We start from the raw sequence: 15,975 nt of genomic DNA on the forward strand, positions 1-15,975 counted from the left end.
TCAAAACATTACCTTCCGCATTTTCAATGCGAAGGTAATTACCGGTTTCTTTAAACGTTTAGGACGTTTACTTTGAAAAATTTCGTAATTGATACATTAAAATGGATTGATTGCCAGTAAATGGGGATTTCAGATATGTATGGAACACATCTGCATCATTCATTTCCTGGAACTCTTGGGGAAATCTATATACAGGACTTTTTTTAACATACCGATAATGGGAATATCGGCGCAGATCAGATCGGCGCATCCCTGCTTGTAGGTCCTGAGGAAAAGAAGGGAGGCCGTGTCGTCGTCTCCTGTGAGCCTCGAGGTGGAGGATGTTGCCCGGCGGAGCCAAACTCCCAGTGACCCTCCTGTGTTTTGTCACAGCTGCTTTTTTTTTTTCTTCCTCAATCGCATCTCTCTGCGGTGACGTGTGGCAGCCAGGCCTGCCCGACGATAACCAACAGGTTTGGTGAATGCCGTTGCCGTTGGGAGCATCTTTTGTAACCGGTATTTTAAACACGCAGAGCCGTATTCCAGTTTTGAGGCGTGTGCTGGTTTTGATCGTGTTCCAGATAAGACGTTTACAAACCTTGCCATTCACGTCCTGGTCTACAGGTTATAACATGATCCGGGTTTCTGAACGTACGGGGCGTGATTATCATTTTCATTTCACAGTGTAAATCATTATTAGGGCTGTAGCTAACATTACCTTTTAATGTGCCGCTTATCCTCTGGTCTCGAAATTGTCCAGAACTAGCAACAACAACAAATGCATTTGATTGTTACATTTTTTTCTTTTGTCCATTATTTATCACACTTTAGCTCTACCGACTAAAAGCGCTGCAGCTAACACATCTGGATTCCTCAAAGTCTCGATGAGGGTTTCATCCAGATTGTGGATTTCACACCTGCAATTTAAAATAACCGGGACCACACTGGTGTTGCCGCTGCTGCCTGGTTGGCGGCGCACCGTTGGGGCTCGATCGCACCAGACGCGCCTCTCAAAAACGCGTCGCCCGCAAAACCGTTGATTCCCTGATGGGACGGCGCGACTTTCAGACGCGACTTTTAAATGCCACGCGGCGTGGTTTTCTTGCGTTGTTCAGGCGCGGTTAAAAGTTAAAATATTCTCAACTTTAGACGCGAGGCGCGGAGGCGCGCCGCTCATCAACGTCACACTCGGCCAATGCAGCCAATCGGATCAAGCAGGAGGCGGGCTTTCCTTCCTGTTTTCCCGAGGAGAACCTCATATTACATATTATATTAGCGGTATTTAATTACGAAGATCTTTATGATTCTAAATCTAAACACGACTCAAACTGACACCTGCTCAGTCGGCAGTACAACTGAAAGCTTCGCCATCGAGACACAATTGGCGGAATAGATGGTGGTGTTCGCCGTACTCTTTCCTTTCTCTTTTAAAATACCTTGAACCCAAAATCAACGGTTGGTTGCGCACGCAGGTCCGCTCCACAGGTGCGCCGCGCTGCTTTGCCCGGCGTTTTTTTGCCTCGGCGTTTTTTAGAGGCGCGTCTGGTGCGATCGAGCCCTCAGGCCGTTGGGGCCGGCGTCTGGCTGGTGGACCGAAACTCTGAATTACAGGAGCTCTCGTGTTTTGGTGAGCCCCGCCCTCTTCTACAGACTCGCTCCCGCTGCAGTCGGAAGCATCTGCCTCCCCTCTCCCCGCCACACACACACACACACACACACACGCTGCCATTGCCGCGGCTGCTAGCGATCCAGCTCGATGTCGGAGCCTCTAATCTCTCCAGCATAAAGGCCATGCAAGGGGAAATTTATGTTCGCCTGCCACGGGAAGAAAAGGGGAAGCGGAGAATCGTTTGAGCAGGTTGATAGATAAGGCTCTCGCGCTTTCTTGTGCGGTGCTTTTTAAGCCATGTTAAGCTGCTTAATTAGACATGATCTACAGACCCCAGACTGAGGCGGAACGAATGAAGTTAAAAGACTCAAATCCCATCTGACCATTGCACTCTCCTCGACTCCTTGCGCCTCCCGGTCTCGTCACCGCGGTCTCCTCTCTGCCGCCACACTCTGTCCTCTTTTGCGATCCCATCCTCTCCTTTCAACACCATAAATGTCTCGCATCGCACCCTGCCTCCGTTCCAAGCTTCAAACACGCACCGTGTCATCCATCAGAAGAAGTGAGAGTTCACGCTGTCCGCCGATACTCCTGGTGTTGATGAGCGTTTAGGGGCAACTGGTTTGCGGAGGAGGAAAGAGTTCAGAAAATCAGGAATTCCGATTCATACTCTTTGAGAAAAGCGAGATCTCTTGAAGGATGGTCAATGGTATCACTGGGATACTTTCAGTGCCACTTGAATGGCACTTCCTTATAGTATTACTTATTGTATTACTTTTTGAATGTCTCATGGTATTACTTGTGGTATTGCTTATGGTATCTTTGTAGTTTGCTTTCTCGAAGAAATATTACTTTCTTGATTCTTGTTCTGATTTTGTACTCGTGGTTGAACGCACTTATTGTAAGTCGCTTTGGATAAAAGCCCCTGCTAAATGACATGTGATGTAATACCTGCTTACAATAACACTGGTAAACAATCACTAAGAAAACACCCATTGTCTTGTCAATGATTGGTTGTCAGCAGTGTTGCCAGGTCTGCGGAATTGGGCTACTTTTGAAGTGTTGCCGTGGGTTGAATTTTTTGTCCGCTGGTTCGGGTCGACCTATTTTGCATGCAAATTACATGAATATCGTTAAATAAAAATCCATATTTTAAATGAAATAATTAATTTATACCCAAATCCTACCAAACTGACTCCAGATCAGCACGTACACACATGGGCATGGGATATATATAAAACATGGGTTTTTGGGCTGGTTTTTTTGGCCATTGGGCTGGTTTTGTCACACAGACCTGGCAACCCTGGTTGTCAGTGTGAGCTGGAAGAGAAGTAAAAGCTCCAGCGCCATGATAATGTTCCTCAAGGCCAAGCAAGCAAAACAACAACAACATAAGGAGGTATTTCTGAGGCTTGTGCTGTGATCAGAATTCCAAAGGTTGGGCGGGGGGGGGGAGCGGTACGACAAGTTACTTGGCAGAGTTTGTCGTACTCGAGCACATTTTCTTCTCTGCAGCAGTTCTGCTTCCACAGTCTTCCTTGACCTTGTTCTTAAGCCTTCCTTCTTCCAGGAAGAAGAGAATGTCAGAAACACACTTCCCCCTGCCTGATCCTTACATGGAGCACATCTGTGCCCTAACCCTGTGCATGGACTACTTGCGGATGAGTTATTCCAACTTTTTAGCCGGTTTACAACCTGCTTTTTGTCCATACGCCAGCTCTCGATGCGGCGCGTTTACATATCTCTCCTATCTCTGCATCTCGCAGGACTGGCTTCCTTGTTGTGTTTTGCGTTTTCCTTGGAGCAGTTCTTTAACTCTGAGAAGGAGCCACGCTAGCTAAACGCTCCTCCTCTGTCCAGGAGGAGATTGCAGCTGACCATTGTTGGGTTTCATCATCATCCATCATGAATGCGCTGCTCCCCTGGACAGAGCCTGTCAAGAGAATTTTCTTCACCCCATTATCTTTTATGCCGCTCCATCATGCCCTCCTTCAGCCCTCCTTCCTACCTCGTCTTTACCTGAAGTGGCCGTGGCCTTTTGGGCTGTCAAACTTATTCTCTTCACTATTTCCAGAAGGGCAAATGTAAATGCAGAGTGAACCGTGAGGATGTGAAATTGCCTTCTTAGCGCCTATCGGCTGAAAAACCTCTTTAATGTGTTCCTGTGCATATTTATTCTCCTGAACCCTTGTCAAACTCTACTTTCCCCTCTCCTCCTCCTCAACGTGACCGAGCTCTCTCCCCTCCGGTGCTGCCGTGTATCACGGCGGTGTTGAGGAGATGGGAGTGCCGCTGCATTCTGGTCCTGCTTGATTAGCGAGTGTGCGATGCTGTGGGCGGCTTTGTTTTGTTGCTGAATGGGCCGTTCCACCGAGAGCGCAGGAGATGACGAGGAGCGGTGGAGGATGGGGTGGGGGGGGAAGGGGGGTGCAGAGGAGAAGGGCGGAAGAGCAGAAAAGCAGGAGGAATTATATAAAAGGAGAGGTGCGGAGTAGATGAATGAGACGGGAGAAAAGGCTGGAGCAGAAAGGGGAAAGCAGAGATGTGGAGAGTACGGTGGTGCATCGGCAAAAAGAAAAGACCTCCCCTCCTTTTGAGGAGGAAGATAACCGAGTATTTAGAAATGCTGAGGTGGACAGAAGCCATATCGTCCTCCAGCACCTGCGTCTGCCTGCCCCATCCCATTCATTGACCGACTTTCTATCGTGTGCACATGTGTTATCACGCATCCCGTTGGAATAGCATTTTTTGTTCTAGTCCATGAAATTGCAGACCAGATTGTGTGCTTGAAACATGTTAACACTCACAATCCCTGCACCGCTCCACCTTAACACATGCATGCATTAATAGCTTTTCTTGTAAAATATGGAAGACAGGGTTCGTACGGTCATGGAAAACCTGGAAAAGTCAAGGAATTTTAAAATGGTAATTTCCAGGCCTGGAAAAGTCATGGGAAAAATTTAAATCATAAGTTTTGGAAAAGTCATGGAAATTTGTTATAATCACGTGTTTGAAATAATCAGTGATTTTTAAAGAAAAACGCTCACAATATAAGCCGTCGAACGCAAACAATACGCAACATTTTCAAAACTGTTCACGTTTATACCGAGATTTCAGTTTGGTCATGGAAATTTGGTGAAAAGTCCTGGAAATCCATTGGTCAAAATGTGTAAGAACCCTGTGGATGAAGTAGTTTCTCTCTCTGTCTGCACTGGTTACGCTCTCGTTTGTAAATCTCTGGTACTGGGAGCTCAGTTCTTTCAGAAGTCTACTTTTATCCTCAGGTCACGATGCACGTCCACTTGGTGGTGGGCGTGGTCGCGGAGGAAGCAGATTGACAACTAGTCGTGACTATCTCGAAGGGTCTAAAATGAATTGCAATTTAGTTTTATCATCATTTTATATGATGAAATATTGGAATCGTATTTGCGGTAGACTACACTCCATACTCCATTTTTTTTGAGTATTTAGTTTTGTGTTGTATAATGATTTTTATTAATGCTCTGATGTGCACCGCTGCTGTGATTTTTGAAATTTCCCCACTGAGGGACTAATAAAGGTATATATCCTATCATGCTGCTGTCGACAGCTCTGCACAGTCGCTGCTTTAGCTCGCGTTGGCATATATAAAGCACGGGACTTTTTATTGCGTTGCTAATTAGCCATAATTGGCCACAGCTGAGGACGTGTGCTGGTGGCAGTCGTCTTTGTGGTTGGGGGAATAGCTTGAACGATCCCCCGTTTGTTATAAGACGGTGTTTATCACGCTTATTAAAATGGTGGCTCTTGTGACAAGAAAATCTCTCTCTCTCTCTGTCTCTGTGTGTGTGTTTGTTATTTCAATATAAAATCAATGAATAATTTGGCGCAACCATATCCTCTATAGGTCGCTGTATGAAAGGCTCACACGAATGCTTCTGTCCATGAGCCCAGACGACGCTTTAGCGCCCATTCCTGCTTTAAAGACTCATCTTCACCTCGGCTCATCCCAGCCTCTTGTCTGACGACCAGACTCCATTTTTGTTTTCTGCGTGGAGGCAGATGGAGGCTGGGGAGAGAGCTTGGATATAAAAAATATTTAAAAAACTCTATTTGTTGTGCTGTTCAGGCGTTTCTCCCGGAGATGTTTTCATGAGTGTGTAATCATCTGCCTGTGCCAGCGTGCGTGTGTGTGTGTGTGTGTGTGTGGGTGTGTGTGTTAGGTTTTCTGGGAGCAGACTGCGTTGTAGATGGAATAAAGTGAAGCCCACTGTGAGTGTTGACAGCTGATGGGGTGGATGAACGCTGAGTACTGTGAGCTACAACGGCAAGGCAAATTAGCCGTGCTTTCTTGTACTGGATGTGTCTGAATTGTACAAAAATGCTTTTGATCAATTCAAGATTGTGCGCTAAAATGAAAATATGACACAGTTAAGCCCCTTTTGAGCTCCTACTTTACCATCGACGAGCCTCACTTCCTCTTTCATTGCCTTTCATTTTCTATTCCTCTTCCGATAAGTGATTCCTCATTTTCCGGCTCCTCTATATTTGTCCTCGTCCTTGAAACCCTCTTGCTTCCTCTATTGGTATCTCTTTATATATTTCCAGTCCTCCCCTTTTAACAAATGGTCTGCTTTTAAAAGGCGGTTTGAAGAACAAACCCGAGCCGCACATTCATTCACATGCAAGACTGACATAAAGAAGCTCCTTATCTCTGCCACCAGAGACACTCTCTTCATGCGGATGAATAATATATGTGGATACAAGCGCGTACACACAACACAAGTAATTGGTGGCGGTGGTGCTGACATGGGCCGTTGTGTGCTTTTGTAACACAACGTGTGTGTGTGTGTGTGTGTGTGTGTGTGTGTGTGTGTGTGTGTGTGTGTGTGTGTGTGTGTGTGTGTGTGTGTGTGTGTGTGTGTGTGTGTGTGTGTGTGTGTGTGTGTGTGTGTGTGTGTGTGTGTGTGTGTGTGTGTGTGTGTGTGTGTGTGTGTGTTCTCTCCAAGGGCATGGTGATGAATGGGAGTGTTGTCACCAGTCAGGTCCAGCTGCCTTTATGTTGCATGTTCTCCTATTATACCACAAGCACTCTCTCTCTCTGTGTGTGTTTCTGTTTCCTCAAGGGCTGTTTAACATTGATGTGTGTGTGGCAAATATTCACGCAGAGTGAGTCTGGCTGGGTTTTGTGTTAATGCAGCTTGTGTGTGTGACCGAGGTACCGCGCAGGACTTTTTGAGTGGTGTTTATAAGCCGCGTGTCCTCGTCTTTTGTCTGCAACATGCCGTGCACTCGTGTGACCGTCACATCAGATAAACCAGCTTAATTTGCGAGGACAAATTAAGCGTTAAGAGAGGGTGAGTCCTGTGCCAGCGTGTGGATACGTGTGTGTGTGAGAGCACTGGGCTCTGAGAAAACGCTGTCAAAGCAGAAGCTGAATAATTTGCCGACAGCCACTTTCATGATAGATTCATCATAGATTTGCCTTCCGGTCGCCTGTGTGCTTTACAGATGGTGTGTAATATCTGGAAAAACCCACACCTGGAGCGTGGAGGTCTTTTGTTGGTATTTGGCCCCGCCGGGATCTCTTTTAGAAGTCAAGGAGAGTGTGTATGCGTACTACACACACTGCATTGATACACACTTGTGTGTGGAGAGTTGGAGACGAGTTAAGCCCGCCTCTTTTGCTTTTATGAAGATGAATCGGGTTGTGGGCGTGGAAGCCGTTGGTTCTGGGATGCCTGAGGCGTAACGTGGCCCTATTTATTTGACCAAACTTGTATGGCGGCAGGTGTGACTGTTTGATAACTATAAGCATATATTGTACACTATTCTAAACATTCAATCTAGCTTTCATTCAATCAGTTTGACTTATAGTATACTCTTTAAAAGAAGATGCAGGAATACTCTCTCTAATGCAAATATGTCTCAGTTGGATTCGATTTGTGCGAGCGTAAAATAAACTGTTTTGTTAAAATGTGTTTTTATTGTGGAATAACTTCCTGAACGGTCGGACACACCAAGAATGGTTTGGTTGTTAAAGCTCGACTGATCAAGCAATCTTTTGCATTTTTTTACCACAGTTTGGAGCGTCAAATCCGGGATGGCACTTTGAATACAGTGGTCTGAAAAACCACCGGCAACATTTAATAGGGAAGCGTCTCCATATGTGGACAACTCTAAAGGGAACCGTGTCCTGGCTATGTCCTCCGCTCAGCCAACGAGAGCATCGCATGACGGTGCGTTAACGGTTGGGGTTTATGGTCTGGGAAGCATTACTCCAGTGCTAATGCTGGGTATGTTTTTATTTATTTAAATGATGCGGTTTAAACGCTTTATCGATGTGGATTCACGCCCCGTGGAGGTATTCCTACGGACTTTGCCAGCCATGTTCTGCAAGTCATTCACTCGGTCTTGCTTTGTGAAGATGCGAGTGAGCAGCGTGGAGCTCGGTTCTTTAAAACCCACCATGCGGCGTTTACTTTTTCTGTGATGACTCGACTGCTCTTCTCTGGCGCATGATGTATAGAACATCTGTGCCTCCAGTTCAACCCGCCTCTGGAAATCAGGTGGGTCTTAATCGTGAATCTTTTGTAATTTACTTTACTGCAGATTTACATGATTGATTCTTTATTGCAAAGATACTGAAGCGCAACAGAGTGGACTTTGTGTGTGTGTGTGTGTGTTGGTTCTTCAGCATGCTGTTAACGTCTTTGGATTTGACTATACTCGTGTCCTTGTAGCAGGCGGAGGAAGGCTCGATACATAATTAGTGTGTTTTACATGGTAGCCTGCATCAATGCCCCACACACAGACGCATCACTTGTTCATTTCCAGGATAGAAGTCCCACTAAACTAATTTAGCAAAGTGTTATGTTATTGTTACACATACACACACACACGCTCTCACCTCCCTGTGCTTCTTCGGGGATCTAAATGGGAATCTGACTGGAGGTAAACACGTCATTGTGTCGAGCCGCCCAGCAAACAGACATGCTGACAGGCCAGTTAATGGGAGATGAAGGGATAGAGTTTAATGGGCGCTGGAGGAAGAATGGTAGATTTATTTTAAACGGGGCAATATTTACCAATCTGGACCACGTCAGATTGTGTTTAAATTGGCATCTCGGTTCCCTCGGTGTGTCATTTATCTTTTAAATTCTTCTTATTTATTGTTATTTAATCCGGCTCACTCATTGCCATACTCCTCGATCGTGCCAAGAGTTTGATTTAGCTTCCATCGCAGGTTGTTTCCACTGAGGCGAGAGCCTCACTTGAAACCCTAAATATCAAGAGTGGACTGTAGGATGGGAGCCAGGAGCGGTCTGTTGCTATACTGCCACCAAAGAATGTTACAGATAATTGGATACTGGGAGCTAATATGTAGGTACTTTGTTTTAAATCAATTTCGTTTATAAATTGAAAAGTTTCTGGCTCGATAACGTTGTGAATAGCCGTAGTCGCAGGTTTCAATGTGCAACTCAACCTGCCAATTTCTCTTTCTTTTACTTCCGAGCGTTTTCTAAAGCTCTCTCTTCCCCTCCCATTTTTACCGCCAATAGGAACGAGGCTTTATTTGGCTGAATTCTATTGTTCCTCCTCTCCCAGTAGATTTGATCCTGTTTGCTTGTGCCCCCCTGCTTCGTAGGTTGGCTTTATAAATGAGCTCATCAAGGTCGTATCGTCAGTGTCTCTCTCAAGGCTTTGCACAACAAGCTCACACTTCATCTCTTGATGATATTTTTTAAAAGACAAGCGAGAAAGAGAATGAATCCGAGAGAGAGAATTGCAAGTCCCCTGAAGTGGACGCTGGCAAAAATAATCCCTCTTTACCTTCACTCGACAATCACAGTAATGACCTTTTAGCCCGCGCTCAACAACAGACAGACCTGCATCTTCATGGGGACAGGTGGTGTGTGTGTGTGAAGCCCCCCTCCTTTGTCTGAGATCAAGGATTACAGAGGCTTAAAGATGGTACGCCGAGCTGAGCGTGCGCATTTCTGTGTCTTTTGTGAGGCTGGCATTCTCTGAGATGACGTCAGCGCTTGAGAGAGGCTGGTGTTGCGTTTGAAACGGATGCATTGGTGCTGTGACTCGGCATGTTCGGGGACAGGAACACATTCTTTGGTTTCTGCAAGTCACAGTCGCCTCACGGGTTCATCATCAAAGCCCTTAAAACGGTCCAGAAATAAGCACTTTACTTTAACGGCCCTATTTAGCATTTATTATGAGTTCATTGCACATTATAATGTGTTTTTTTCAGCAGATATTATGTTTCTCCGACTGAGCATCTGTTACTGGTGTAGAAACAATTACTGACTATCATAATATTTCATGATTATTATGCTCTTGAACCAATCCTTACCCTGCATTACAACATCTTTTTTTCTTATCGTTCACACACGTAGGAAATTTACATATTTACATATTTTTTAGGGGGACATTTTTGTCCCCACTGACTAATCCAGGAGCATAATAAAAAAAAAAGTGGGGACACTTTTATGAAACTTGTGAAACATTATTTAACCTTTGTTCAAAATACTAAATATACTTATTCAGGCTTACAATATATAAACAATTGTCATAAAAATGGCAAAAATATGACTCTTAGGCAGTAGTCTAATAGATTCTGGACCGGGTCATTGAGGCTACGATGTTTTTGACAAGTTCATTATATTATCACAATTATTAGAGGAAATTATTGTGGCATTTTTTGCCCCTCTCCTTGTGACAAAATGATATTTATCAAGGGCGGTTTTGCCCGTTGCCCTCGTGTATTTCCGACTCTGCGTGTTCAACTTATTCTCAGCTGGGTTTAAAACTCCTGAAGCCATGTCGAGCTTGACCTTGAAGATTGTCGTTTGAAAAGGTTTAATAGGTCTAGTTTGTGGATTTCCTCCGGGGCTCTGTTACAACGCTGCTTTCAACTACATAGCAGTCTGTCATAAACCATTTAAGAAATTCAACACGTTTACTTTAAAGCTTGTATCGATGTATTTTAGAGAATGCACTGTCTAAAGCAGGGGCGTCAAACTCACCGTGGGCCACATCAGCATCATGGCCGCCTCTTAAAGGGCCAGTGGAACTGAAGCAGTGTATACACTACTCCCGAACATACCGTCAGATAACTCTCTTTGCCTTTGATTATTGTTTATTCAAGAGTAGAACTATTGTACACATGAAGATTTCTCTAATATTATAACACAAATCCATTTAATTTGAAACCTTCAAAATAAAAGCACAGGATATAAAGGTGATCATATGTATTTCAAGCAGTCAGGGGCCGCATAAAATGACATGGTGGGCCGCATTCGGCCCGCGGGCCTTGTGTTTGACACCTGTGGTCTAGAGCAAAAAACTAAACAGGAACTCAACAGGATCCCTGTGCTGCCTTCCTCTGGCCAGTGAAGGGACGAGAACGAAGGAGCGTCGGCATCTCGGCCGAAGAGGAGTAGAGGATGTAGTAGAATGCGTGTTCGAGGGAGGCGGGGTTAACGAATGGATCGGGGCCCGGAGATCTGCTCGAACATCCACCGTGGCTCCTTCCCGCAGAGAGAACCGTCTCATTTTCACCCACCGCCTTTTTTCCCGGATACATTTTCTTCCTCCGGGCCTCGAGATGGAACACAGCCAACACGGCATAGAAACAAGTTTCAGGCAGAACACATAACTATAAAGTACATGTGTAACTTTTAGAAATGAGGTCAGCGGGTCGAGATCGATTTTTATTGTCTTCCCGATGTGGCGGCATCCGCGTGTTTGTGGTCTGCCATTTATATATATTTTTTACATTCTGAGCTCCCGACTTCTTTTGAGCCTGCAGCGTCTCTGGTTTAAACGAGCTCCACAGCCTCTTGACGGTGCCTCGGTTTCCAGTCCAGACGGTTTGTGGCCTCCTGCTGCGACTATCGACACAGGCAAATGTTTTTGTGAGGTGACGGACCAGGAAGACTGGCTGCTCATACAGCATGGGCTGGATTTATCTCCGGCCTTTGTAGAATAACAGTTTTCCATTCATTACCTTCGCATTGAAAAAGCGGAAGGTTATGTTTTGATCGCCGTGTATTTATTTGTATGCGTGCGTGTTATTCGCATAACTCAAAAAGTATTAAACCGAATCGCATGAAATTTGGTGGGATGATTGGTTATTATCCGGGGACCATTTGATTAGATTTTGGGATCGATCGGGTCAAAGGTCAAGGTCAAGGTCATGAAAAGGTCAAAATCTTCTTTTTACCATAGCACGGTCAATTTTTATCCAATTGGCATGCAACTAATGCCAACATGTTCATAATTCAATGCCCAATCTTGTGATATGCGAAGGTATGCGCTCTACCAAGTGCCTGTTCTAGTTATCTATTCAGGGGTTTGTGGGGGTGGCTGATGTTGGGCAAAGGCAGGGTCCACACTGATCTCCAGGCTATCATAGGGTAACAATTAACCTGACTGGAATGGGAGGGGAGCCAGAGAACCTGGAAAGAACCCACACAGACAAAGGGAGAACATGCTCATTTCCCACATAAGGGCCAGCTGGTCGATACCCCCCCCCCCCCCCCCCTTGCTGTCGTGCGACAGTGCTAACTACCCCACAGTGACGCCAAGGGTGGTTACATGTTTGGGAAATACCCTCTATTCACTTTCTTTCCAAGTTTGATGCTATAAATATCTGTGCTATTAATGGAGCTGTAGCCAGGGAGTGGTTGGTTCAGAAATCTGCTCGCCGCCACCTCTAAAGTGAGTGAATAGCATATTGTAAGTCATCTTTTGAGGCAGGCTAGCTTCCAGTCTGATATTGAAATGGGTATTTGGCTCACTATGACACACCACTATGAAAAATGCTGAATAACCACATGTCCTCCTTTCCTCAATATTGCCATCTTCCGCCATGTCACTACTTCCTGCGTTAAACCCCATTGCGATAACATAAATCCATTGGCGGTGTCATAAGCACTGTGTTTTTTATTGTCCATAAATGGTCCTACCCCTTTTTTTTCACAACACTACAGGGTTCGTACGGTCATGGAAAACCTGGAAAAGTCATGGAATTTTAAAATGGTCATTTCCAGGCCTGGAAAAGTCATGGAAAAACACTTAAATCATAAAAGTTTTGGAAAAGTCATGGAAATTTGTTAAAATCACATGTTCATGCACGCCGAATTTGAAATAATATATTTTTTAAAGAAAGACGCTCAAAATATAAGCCGGCGATAGCTCTCAATACGCAAAATGTTCTCCAGTTTTCATGTTTATACCGAGATTTCAGTTTGGTCATGGACATTTGGTCTAAAGTCCTGGAAATCCATCGGTCAAAATGTGTAAGAACCCTGACACTAGTACACGCATATTTTGCATCGTACATGTGTATACACGGTGCTCCAGCGACCACAGAATGACCGTGTGTGTATGTAGGAGAAGACGGAGATGAAAAGCAGCAGTTGTGTGGCACAAGGACGCAGCAGACCCTGCGCCCTGTAAAGTATTTTATGTAGTAGAAGCTTGACTCGAGCCCCGCGAGGCTGCATTCCTCTCCCTGCGACGCAGACGGGGGCCGAGGACGCCACTGCAGGCGGCGCTCGGCCTTGGGCCTGAACTCTGCCGCCGCTCCGGGCAAGAAACTGTGCAGAGGAGCGATGGCTTGAGCCGTAATGGTGCTTCGGTGTCCGTCTGGAGGTTTAAAAAATGTAAAATGGATGACCAAGCACACGCTCTGTAACCTCCGGACAAGCGCGATCCACTTGGTCTGCGAGGAGGAGACGCTCGCTGCGTTTGAGAGTGTTTAAAAGGCGATGTGTTAACTGGAAGCGCTTACCAGCTACATGATGCAGCGGGAGGCTGTGTTCCTGCCTCAGATGGGCTGCTGGATGCTGAAGTTAGCCTCGCTGTGATGCTAGCCTGCGCTTTTGAAAGAGCTCATCCAGCCAGGGAGGAGCTACTCGGCTCACGTTTTTATTATCAAAAAAACAAGTGACGGGATTTTATTTTAGATGTTACTACGTCTACGCCTTTATTTTTTTATGTCTATTGTTTTATTACATCTTCACATCTGCTTTAATAATACTTATAATAATTACAAACATTAAATATTTCCACTAAACTGCCGATACTCAACATTAACACAGTTGACGTACCTCTCCTCAACAATCATCAGAATGTGGTTAGCATCATGGCTAACATTAGCGTTTAGCAGCCTGGAGCCAATTGGAGGAAGAGTAAGGGGCAATGCATTCTGGGTCGGCGGATAGGGCAGCGGGGACAGATGAAGCTCTCATGGAGACAAAGCAAAACATTATTTAGTTGTGACTTATTTCAGCATGGAAATGGCTTATTACCTTCGCATTGAAAATGCGAAAGGTTATGTTTTGATCGCCATTTATCTATTTATTTATTTGTATGCGTGTTATTCGCATAACAAAAAAGGTTTTAAACCGAATCGCATGAAATTTGGTGGGATGATTGGTTATTATCCGGGGGCCATTTGATTAGATTATCGGATCGATCAGGTCAAAGGTCAAGGTCATGAAAAGGTCAAAATCTTCTTGAATCGCATGAAATTTGGTGGGATGATTGCTTATTATCCGGGGGCCATTTGATTATATTTTGGGATCAATCGGGTCAAAGGTCAAGGTCAACGTCATGGAAAGGTCAAAATCTTCTTTTTACCATAGTGCGGTCAATTTTTATCCAATTGGCATGCAACTAATGCCAAAATGTTCATACTTCAATGCCCAATCTTGTGATATGCGAAGGTATGCGCTCTACCGAGTGCCCGTTCTAGTTTGACAGTGTGAAGCTCTTGGTGAAAAAAGAAGAAAAGGAAGCTACATAGAGAGGAGGGGAGGAACGTTGAGTGGGGGGGGGGAGGGCTTTGCAGCCGTCTGCCTTCCTGCCAACAGTTGGTTACTGTGGCAACCAGTAAAAAGTAATTATCTTTAATTTACACTGTGGCAGGTTCAGGTGTTTTCAATTGTCTCTCTGCAGTGACTCACCTATATTTGGCAGCGGCCCTCCACTTCATTCTGGGGCTCCCCCCCCCCCCCAGTGTCATCCTTTCTCTTAGTGTGCGCCGTACCTCTTCTTCTCTTTTGGTTGCCCTCTCACTCGGGCGTGCGGCATGATGACGCAACACGGGCCTTCAGACGGCGAGGGGAGTATCGATGGATGACGAGTAATGAGAATGATTTTGAAAGAGAAGAATAGCGTAATGGCAGCGGAGACGACCGTGGGAAAAGTGGAGGGCAAAGAGGGAGAGAGAGAGGGAGAGAGAGAGAGAGAGGGGTTGTGGTTGTCTATCCTTCTGAACAGCAGCTCAACCCTTCATGTTGAGGCTTGTCAGGGCGGCAGCAGCAAGAAGTGCAGATGAGCCACCGTAAAGTAACCCTGTCTGTGCACCATTAGCCAACCGCAAGTGCCGAGCACTTACCAGAAGCCCCCCCCCCCACCCAGATGCTAACTCTCTCTTTCTCCCCTTCCTACCTCGAAACTCTTCTTGTTCTCTCATAATACTTTTCTGTATAGCTCATTTATTAAATCGGACGCTCCACCTCGCGATACATCTGCGTCCAACACACTTAAGTTCTTTTCTTTGGCTCATTAATTTATTTTGTTCTTGAACGATTACATTTCCTGTTAGATAATTTCCTTCCCCCTTTTGTGCCACTTTTAAAAAAAAAATGTTTTATAACGAGCCGTTTCTTGCCAACGTCGGTAGATGGGTCGATCGGGTTGCGCGTGGAATAATTGTCCCAATTCAATGAAAGAATAATCTTGCAAACAAAGCCAGTGTTGGAATAGTTTTTGTTTGTGGCTTTTGTCCGTGCCTTTTTTTTTTTTTAACTACCAGGGAGTCTGTCGAAAGCAGCTGGCAGCTGAGTCCGGTCGTTCCTTAATTACTAATGAATGCTTTATTAGCCTTCCGCGGGGGAAGGAATGATTGAAGGGATTGACTGGAGATGCACGTGGTGTGCACCTATTGACTAGTTTGTGTTCTTGTGCGACCGGCAGGGTGTGATGACGCTGTGAGGGTGCTGCTGCTGCCCATCAGCACCTCCTCCACACAGGAGCAGCCAACACCATTTTTTAGCTCGCACTCTTCAGCATTTGGTAGAAATTGGTTTGTATAAATGTAGCCTCCTCCTGTTGATCGATTTTGTCCCTTTAATAAAAAAACAGAAACAATTATTACCTTCGCATTGAAAATGCGGAAGGTTATGTTTTGATCACCGTGTATTTATTTGTATGCGTGTTACTCGCATAACTAAAAAAAGTATTAAACCGAATCGCATGAAATTTGGTGGGATGATTGGTTATTATCCAGGGACCATTTGATTAGATTTTGGGATTGATCGGGTCAAAGGTCAAGGTAATGAAAAGGTCAACATCTTCTTTTTACCATAGCGCGGTAAATTTTT

General features: G+C 45.2%; 1 protein-coding gene across 3 annotated transcripts in view; it reads left to right on the forward strand.

Annotated features, from left to right (window-relative positions):
• arhgap35a (Rho GTPase activating protein 35a) overlaps positions 1–15,975 on the forward strand; it is a 71,293-nt gene that overhangs the window by 18,499 nt on the left and 36,819 nt on the right. The gene's annotated exons all lie outside the window — the stretch shown is intronic.

This window comes from Pseudoliparis swirei, chromosome 20 (genome assembly GCF_029220125.1).
Source record: "Pseudoliparis swirei isolate HS2019 ecotype Mariana Trench chromosome 20, NWPU_hadal_v1, whole genome shotgun sequence".
NCBI classification, from domain to species: Eukaryota; Metazoa; Chordata; class Actinopteri; order Perciformes; family Liparidae; genus Pseudoliparis; species Pseudoliparis swirei.